The sequence below is a fragment of the Sinocyclocheilus anshuiensis genome, unplaced genomic scaffold (genome assembly GCF_001515605.1).
Source record: "Sinocyclocheilus anshuiensis isolate Anshui unplaced genomic scaffold, SAMN03320099.WGS_v1.1 scaffold1215, whole genome shotgun sequence".
NCBI lineage: Eukaryota > Metazoa > Chordata > Actinopteri > Cypriniformes > Cyprinidae > Sinocyclocheilus > Sinocyclocheilus anshuiensis.
Window position 1 is genome coordinate 156756 of NW_015540933.1, and position 10170 is coordinate 166925.

The following is a 10170-nucleotide window of genomic DNA, read 5'->3' on the forward strand; positions in this document are numbered from 1 at the left end:
TGTTTTTTGATGGAAATATGAAATAAATGAACTAGCCATATTAGGCCATGCCAGACTACAAAATGAAAAGAAAAAAAAAAACAAAAAGATTAAATATTTATAGCCTCGTTTTGTCAAGGCCAGCATTGTGAGTTAACTTTTTCTTTTGTTTTTAAATGAAAAAAGGTTATGGTATATTTTGGTGCATTTTTAAGTAGATGGTATGAAATGTGAGGTTTTGCTTTCTGTTGGAGTATTACTCTAGAAATGAGTGATGAAGCACTTAAATGTGTTTTAGCTGGAAGTCAGTCATACAAAGAAACTAGAATATGCCATTCTCGTCAAGTTTCTTTTTAAAAAAACATGCTGATGCAATAATACCGATGCAAGTACTGGTCTCGACCTCTCTCAGTGCTGTACCATTACCCATCAGGCATTGCTGCTGCCCTTGGCCAGTCTCTGAGCTGAAATCACACAGTCCAAATTCTGTACTCTATGTTGCAACGTTCTACTTCCTGTCTTAAAACACATTATGGGGCTTGAATTAGCATGAGAGGAGTATTCACACGAACTGCCTGAGTTTACTTTATGATGGCTGTTTAAAATGAGACAATGTGGACCAGAATGGAAACGGCAAAACCATCTTCAAGAAAGAAATTGCAGAAGCGGGATAGGTTCCTCTGAAACCCACCACCTTCACCCACAACCCCACACAATGACTTTTTGAGTGCGCTGGCACTCTTGTCTTCTGAAGACTTTAAACAAACACAAACTGTATGTATATGTTGTTTCTATAGGAAGGAATTACAAACAGTGTAAATATTTGTAAAGCAACCTAAAGAAAGAGATAACCTGAAGTGTTTAACGGATATCCGGCCACATGTGGTTTCCCGTGTGGTGGCCGTACTGACCAGATGACTTTCAGAGTTCAAAGCTATTTGCAGTATGCTGTGTATGATAGATGCTTTATATTGAATGTGTATCAGAGTCCTATAGAGATGGAAATAATTTAAAGACAGATTACAGTTTATTTCAACTATTTATTTCTATAAAAAGAGATGTCTATGATGATGGCATGTTTGTGCTAAAGCATTATATATTTATCATGTTGCCTTTTCAACTGTTCTGCTGTAGATGTTATTAGATTATTAGATCTGAGTGCTCTGGATTACTGCTTGCTGCCTTTCATTTTTAGATTGAGCAACCGTTGCACCATTATTATGATAAAAAAACTGCTAATGTTTAGTATTAAGCCGTTGATGTTCTATTTTGTTTAATGTCGAGCCTTTTTAAAGAATCTGACATATGTAATGCACTTTTTTATGGTTGGTTTCGTATAATTCATGTGCAATTCCTCTTTTCCTAAGCTTTGCACCGGAAAATGTCTCAGGTTACGTATGTAACCATGGTTCCCTGAGTAGGGAACGAGACACTGCGTCCACTAGGGGTCGCTATGGGGAATGCCTCGTCGTGACCCGTGTCTGAAGCATACATTGAAAAAACACCAACAACACGTTGGCTGGCAACAGCCATGACGTCGCCCGCTTCACGGCAAGTAAAGCCTTCCCGTGGCACGATCCATAACTTTCAAAGCTCATCATACGCAGGGCAAGGAGGATTGGGAAGGCTCAGCCTCAGCTTCTTTGCCCCCCTCAGACATTTCCTGCTTTTGCTGGGCCGAACCCAGCAGAGCACTGGCCCCAAACGAGAGCGGAGCTTTTTCCCTTGGAAAAAACGCTCGCAGTGCACGCCGATTGCTCCCTCGGAGACATCGCGTGCGTGCTCTTCGCCCAAACAAATAACGCATAGATCGTGTGTGTCATCAGATGTTAAACAACGACAACACGGATGCACACAACCTCTAAATGCTTTGCTAGTGCTCGCCATAACGATATGAATAGAGATCGCTCTTACCACAGAAATGCACGCTTCAAACAAAACAGTCAATGAAGACGAAGAAGAGGATGATGTGTTCTCCCGGCACCTATTTATACTATAGTCGCACCGGTAGTGACGTCATGGCTGTCGCCGGCCAACGTGTTGTTGGTGTTTTTTCAATCTATACTTCCGACACGGGTCACGACGAGGCGTTCTCCATAGCGACCCCTAGAGGATGCAGTTCGAAGTTCCTATGAAAGGGAACTTTCAGCTTTCCATTCCTCAAGTGATCAGTCCGTTTAATAGTTTTAGTGATTTTTTTTTTTTATGAAGCCTTCGCAGTCGTCTTATTTGATGCATAGCATTAACATAAATATATAAATATAATTGCTTGGTAATGTAAAAAACATTTGATCATGTTTTTATTTATTTTGTTGTTTTTTTCTTGCTTTAAAGTAAGTGGTGAAAGTGACGATGTGCCGGGTAATAGTGTGTAGACTGAGCACTTTGAATATTACATTTTATTTGACTAAAAATAGACTAAAAGAGTATGTGACCAACCCAAACCTGGAACTGAATTCATCTGAACAGATTATAATAAACTGACAAATATTGAAATTGATTGTAACTTGGGAAGGAAGAAAAAGGGAACAATCACAGAATGCCACTTTAGCAGAAAACCTGAAGCACTCAGAAAGATAAATAGCCGGCCAACGTGTTGTTGGTGTTTTTTCAATCTATACTTCAGACACTGGTCACGACGAGGCGTTCTCCATAGCGACCCCTAGAGGATGCAGTTCGAAGTTCCTATGAAAGGGAACTATCAGCTTTCCATTCCTCACGTGATCAGTCCGTTTAATAGTTTTAGTGATTTTTTTTTTTTATGAAGCCTTCGCAGTCGTCTTATTTGATGCATAGCATTAACATAAATATATAAATATAATTGCTTGGTAATGTAAAAAACATTTGATCATGTTTTTATTTATTTTGTTGTTTTTTTCTTGCTTTAAAGTAAGTGGTGAAAGTGACGATGTGCCGGGTAATAGTGTGTAGACTGAGCACTTTGAATATTACATTTTATTTGACTAAAAATAGACTAAAAGAGTATGTGACCAACCCAAACCTGGAACTGAATTCATCTGAACAGATTATAATAAACTGACAAATATTGAAATTGATTGTAACTTGGGAAGGAAGAAAAAGGGAACAATCACAGAATGCCACTTTAGCAGAAAACCTGAAGCACTCAGAAAGATAAATATAACTTTTACGTAAGCATAACTATTGTTTTTGTACCACTAACCAGAACTTCTTGAAACAATCAGTTATAGTGGTGTTAGCTATTGTTAGGTGCCAGATGTTGTGACAATTCATGTGTAGCTGTAATTGTAACCATCAAAGCAATTACCTATTGTTAAAAGTATGTCGAAAAGACGAATCTACAAATGATGATGATTTATTAATAGTGGAGTATTATCAGCTTTTTGTTTCGTTACGTTTTGTAGCCTCGACATGGTGTAAGATAGAAACATCATTCACAATCTTAACAGCCATATACAAACTCCACAGCCCTGGATGATGATTATATAACAATGTGTACATCTAAATGCCTTTCATTTATCTATTTTATTTTATTTATTTCTGCTACTCTATCCACGAATATGGCATTCAGTCCTTGATTTTGTGATATATATTGCTTTTCCAATGTTCAGCTTTGTGCCGTGATGTTATTTAGCCATGATATCTCATGGCTCTCATTTGAATGATTGTATTTTATGCCCACCTGTCTGAACTGCTTTCATGCATTACCTCAAACATCTTCTGGCAACATAAGTTGAATTGTGTTGCTTTTTTTATACCAACAGATTGCATTGACGTTATTTAATGAATGCCCTGCACATTCTCTGCCGTTGCACAAAAAGGCAATTCATCACCCGTAGTTAGTTAATATTTATTGGAAAATGTTCATGATTAAACTCTTTTCTTGCTTGTGGGAACAAATGCAGACATTTTAATTCCTTCTTTTTTCATTCGTTGTATTGTTGTGGCCTGCTTATGAACATTCCTTATTGTCTGTTTGACCGGTTATCCCAGTTTGCGAAAAGTTGAGTATAAATGTGTGATGGAATCGTTTACATTCCAAAATCTCATGCCATTTTGTTCCAGGCATATTCTATGAGTTATAATAAAAATCTGATACATATACTCATATTGTGTGAAGAGATCTTTGTATTACATGCACCCCTTTAGATTACATATGGGAATGACAAAAAAAAAAAGAAAGAAAAAAGCTTGAAGCATGAATTATTTATTTATTTTTGCACCAATTTGTTACAAGTTTCAAACACTTTGTAAATTAAGTCACTCGAAAAACAACTTAATACTATTAACCAATATGGAAGCAATATTAACTGAGCAGTAAGTAATAGCAAATTTAGGACAACGGTAGTTCCTTATTAGGCATTCAATAATAAATAAAAATATCCTCATTGAGAACTACTTGCTAACTATGACCAATTAATAAAGAAAAACCAATTATTAGTGAGGAGTTGACATCAATTTCACAAGTAATTTAATACGTTTTAGACATGTTACTGTTGTGATTAGTAATTAATTGGTTGTTCTTTGTTAATTGGTCATAGTTAGCAAGTAGTTCTCAGTGAGGGGTTGTTTTTATTTAGTAATTATTGAATACCTAATAAGGAAGTACCTTTGTCATAAATTTGCTACTACTTACTGCTTAGTTAATCTTACTTCTCTATTAGTTAGTATTATTAAGTTCAGTGTTAATGTAGTAGGCTACCTATTACTTCCTGCATAGTTTTTTGTTAGCAATGTGCCATTATTCTAAAATGTTACCAAAAACGGTAAAACGGGTTTGTAAGCAGTTGCCTCTGAAGAGAAGTATAAATGTAGGCTAAATAAAATGGAATGGGAGGTGAAGTGCGTCATCAGCAATCATTAGGGTGCTTTAATTATATTTGGACCAAATCATTGTCAACAAATGTTTCTTATTAAAAACACATTTTGCCGTGCACTAAGTGTTTTTGCCGATTTTTATTTTTCATTAAGGCCTACAGTTGATTTCATGAACACTAAAAACAGCATGTCCGCCAGAGGTCAGTAATGCACAGTGTAAGCAAGCGAAAAATAATGTGGCTTGTGCGTTTCAGTGCGTCTTTTTGAGTTGCTTAAAGGTCCCATGACATGCTGCTTTTTGGATGTTTTTATATAGGCCTAAGTGGTCCCTAGTACTGTATCTGAAGTCTCTTTCCCGAAATTCAGCCTTGGTGCAGAATTTCAGCCACTACGAGCCAGTCCCACAATGAGCTTTCCTTAGGACGTGCCATTTCTGTGTCTGTAGCTTTAAATGCTAATGAGGAGGAGAGAGGAGGGGCAACTGCCATGCTTCGCTCGTTTGCAAGCCATGATGTCTCTCGAGGAAAACAAAATATTGCGCTCGCCTCGCACGGTAGTAGCTCATTTTCTCATGGGCGGGCCAAATTCTCTGGGCGGGCAAAGCAGAGAAAGGGGAGGTAACCTTTCCCCGTATGACGACATAAAGGGAAGATTCCAGACTGGGCCATCTGAGCTTTCATTTTCTCAAAGGCAAAGCAGGATACCCAGGGCTCGGTTTACACCTATCGCCATTTCTAGCCACTGGGGGACCATAGGCAGGCTAGGGGAACTCATATTAATGTTAAAAAACCTCATAAAGTGAAATTTTCATGCCATGGGACCTTTAAGTAAATGATTCCAGGTTTTTTGTTACACATACACCAGGTATATAGGCTACTAACTGTTTATGTGTAAACATTGTTTCATCACTCACATCAGGCGTAGGAAGTTTTTGTGTGTGATACAAATACAAGTTTTCAGGAGCAATTTTATCTTAGAAAAGAAACGGATAGCTATATTTACTTGTGTACAATACAGACAAGCTCTTTCTCTCCTGTCACCGTATCACCAGAGAATTGTGTTGTGTTTGATAAGCACGTGGTAGCAGGCGAAACACGTCGAGAGTTAGTTAACGTTAATGGGTCAGTAGGCTCGAGGACAGAGTAAATATGTAAAGAGTAAGGGTTACTGGCATTTCGGATAAAGAGTGAACTCGATTTAGTAACTATTTGCTTACATTTTAATTTTAAAATGTGAGGGGTGCACAATGCAAAGGGTGTTGTTGGGTAAGGAGTAGGCCTGTTTCGGGGTTGGGAATACGAGTAATCTAGCGAAAATCTAATTTTAATCCTTTTCTTACGACCCTATTAAACGTACAAGAGAATGAGCAGGTATAGGCTACTGTACATAAAGCCTACGACTGCAGAAAATTACCAGATGTTTGCAGAATGTATATCCTTGACCTTATTACATTTGTGCATCGCAGAGCAAACGAAACAGACGACGTGAGAAGTTGCTGAGAATTGTTCAAACACTGAAGATGGAAGATGCACACATTATTAGTGACAGATCTGAGACCTTATGTGTGGTGAAATTCATCATTACGAAAGGATAGTCTTCCGAGAGTGTAGCGCTGAAATAAATTGCTACCAAAATACACCACTCAAGTAGGTTAATTCTTGAGAGAAATGAGTCACAATTCAAATGAGTCATAATTTTAATTAAAAGTCAAAAATTTAAATCAGTCCCAAATTAATGTATGCAAATTGTCCAAAGGGGAAATGATGTGATGCCTACTTGAGCCCATAAAGCTTCCTGTGATTAAAATAAGTGCAAGAAATGTGATAAACATGCTCCCTGATAGCACACGTACATCACGGAGACGTCTATTTGACGTCTGCATTTACATCAGCAAGACTTTTTTTTAGTGTGTTTGCTCATCTGCAATATCTTTATAGGACGTTTCCTATTAGATGTCAAATAGATGTCTTTAAGATGTGTATGATTTAGAATGTATGTAAAACTGACATCTTACAGACGTCTGTCAGATGTTTGTACACAGCAGATGCTCTCCAGATCAAGTGATCTTTTACAGACATCTCGCAGACGTACGTGTGCTATCTGGGCTAAACAAAATTTTTTTTCCGCATCAAAATGAATTTTTCTATGGCAAGTAAAATTATTCGGTTTATTAATGTATAGCCTAAATGTTTCTAAATATATCATGCATTTTTGTCACTAATAAATAAATCACTAATCAATAAATGTGTGCACATTTTTTGGATCCAAATGCAGGAACTGGTATTAGTTTCAATATTATTTGATTTAATTTCTTGCTTAGAGAGCTTAAAGGTGGGGTAAGCGATTTTTCAAAAACGCTTTAGAAAACTGATTCGGGCCGAATAGCAAAACAAACTTGTAGCCAATCAGCAGTAAGGGGCGTGTCTACTCATGATGTGGAGGAGAGAGAGTTCAGTGCACAGGACAGATATTAGTGAGCCGAGCGATGGAAAGATAGAGATGGCAGATAAAAAACGAAAGAGGAAAACGTCTGCGGAACAAAAGAAGGCTTAAGGCAAGAAGTAGGACTGGACGCGACAAAGAAACAGTTGAAAATCATTTGAAATTTGTGTCAATACGTCATGAATAGAATGCAGCAGCAGTTTTCTGTTGGGGATTTGTCGTGTCGTGCCGTGCCGCGCCGCGCCGCATCCATAGACCATAGATATGTATATATATCTATGGTGTAGACAGCATCACTGATTATAATGAGTTCCATAGCATTTTGTCGCGCCGCGCCACTCGCGTCCGGTGAAGACACAGTGTAACATTGGTTTTGCTTTGTTTCACAGAACTAATCGTTGGCTGGGTTGCGTACGTGTGTGGGGCGGAGCTATCAAAATAGGGCGAGACCCTTTTGGGGTAGGGGCGTGTTTGTTTCGGTGATTTCAAATGTCAACATTGGCTACCAGAAATCACTTACCCCACCTTTAAGTAAAACTATCTACTATCCTCCTACGTATTTATTGTAATGCTGCTCTTGAAGGTTTCTTTTTTCAGTTTTAAGAATGACAACAAATATTCTTTATTTCAAAAACTTGGCAACTTTATTTACAATTCAAGTCAGTCACATGCAACATATTTTAATGAATATAACAAAATTAGCAAAAGAAAAAAAAAGCATTTTTGCATTTTTTTATTTTCTTCAAAATGTTGATTAAATATACAAAAATATAGTTTACAAATACTGTACAGAAAATATTCTGCTGCAGAATTCTTACTTTTACAAACATGTTTGTGAAATTCACAAACATTAACAGTGTTAAAACAAGACTGGTAAGAAGGGGAGGGCTCATGTTTACATCTGTGAGGTCACAATAGTGAGGGGTGGATTAGGTTATCTCAGAATGAGGCAAAAGAGTGGTGTGAGGAGTTTAAAGAACATGTCCAATTGGCATGGTGGTTCATAATGACTTATGAATGGGATAGTTGATACATTGGCAGTTCAGTTTTGATAGAAATTATCAAAAATGTTTGAATTACGTCATGTGCCTTAGTGACTCTTGACCACATTCTATGAAACGACTACTTTACAACAGAATAATACTGCCAATATCTTCCCAACAGCCTTTTTTCCCAACAATAAAATCTTTCTAGTCTAAAAACCCTGTTAGGAACAAACCGAAGTTGCAAAGTTGCAACTGAAATCGTAATTTTGCCTTTTCAAAATACAGCTGGTCAACCAGATATGGCACTCGCAGTAATGATCAGTAGAAAACATTAGTTTGAATATATTGAGCAAAAATTTAACCTATCCCTCCAGTATAAACACGCTAATTTGACCTCCAGTTTTCTAGATATGTTTTGAAACTGATTGTGGATTTTGAAATAGCTTTTAACAATCTCCACAAAGCCTTAATCTGCATTAGCACTAACGTAGAGCTGTTAGTACTACTGAAATGTTACGGGTTTTAAACATAAGCACACAATAAATAAATTTTTTTTTGCCCCATTTCAGTTCTGCCTCAATGGAGAGGCACCAAAACGGAAGAATATGAAAAAGTGCAGTAATGTAATTCTTGAGTTTAGACACAATCAACTACTTTCACATTATATTGACACAGTTGAACCACAGCTCTCTATATGCATCCATTCGTGATCAGAGTGACACTTTAAGACCTGCTGTGTTACAAACACCACAGAGATGAAGGAGAGATCCTAATTTAGGACTCAACCATATTTGTCCATGATAAGGGATTACAAGTCTAAAGGAAACCCTCAGTATTTTACATTTTGTTAAGACAGTACAGAGCAAACCAAACAACAACAACAACAACAACAACAAAAAAGCCAAAAGAAATGTCTTTTCATTTCCTCATACATGAAATTTTTTTAATAAATTACAATTAAATAAGCTCAACTTAATTCACAATCTGAATCTAGCCTTTCAAAGACACGAAGATACATTGCAGAACGTGGTGGGCAGTTTGCTTGGCAATGAATGGGTAGTAAACCATTCAATCAGCACTTTAAACCAAACCAGTGCTGATTTAGTTTATAGGTTTCAATAAAACTACTTGCTTCAGACAATTCTACTTGGCATCAAAATAAAGTTGTCACATCTGGCATCGTTTGTGGTGTTGTGGTCAGTCCGTATATATGTAATATCATACATATTTCCCTTCTAGAGTGGCTTAACATGGAGGGCTCAGAGACCCAGCAGGACCCTATGGCAGGCTGGTGGAATGACCCTGCAAAATAGCTGTATAATAAAGAGCCAGAGCTTCTATTATATTACATAGAATAAAGAACGGCCTTTCCTGCTGACTGAATCCACCTGTTGGTCATTGATCTTAATGGCTGAGGATTCTGTGTTGTGCTGGATTAATTGAAAGAGGCTGGAATGATAAAGACTAGATTGTGTATCCGAATTCAGGTCAAATCTTAGTTTGTTTCTGTAGCATGTCTAGTTTTATTTGACTCACCAGTGTGGCATTTCATTTATTAATATTTATTATTTTATTATTATTAATAAATTTATTAACACACATTGGCTGTTTTGCATAGAGCCACAGCTTCATGTGAGATATGTAATAACTAAGAAAATACAATACATCTCAACAGTACCTGGGGGGCATAAAGCCCCAGATTTACGCAATAATTCAAAAAAAGACAAAAAATACTTTGGGACATTTTGTTCAGTTTAAATTTGGTTAAAACCCCTCATTTAATTTGCAACTATGTCCATTAGTTCTATAACACATCTGCAAAACTGTGGATGGGAAAAATGAAGCCAGAAACTGACTAATACTTTAACTATGAAGACTTAGTGAAAACAGACGGGGTTTAGAGCAGAAAGTGTGGGCCGGCATAATAGGATTTGCATCTAAAAATTAAATGTATTATATACATATA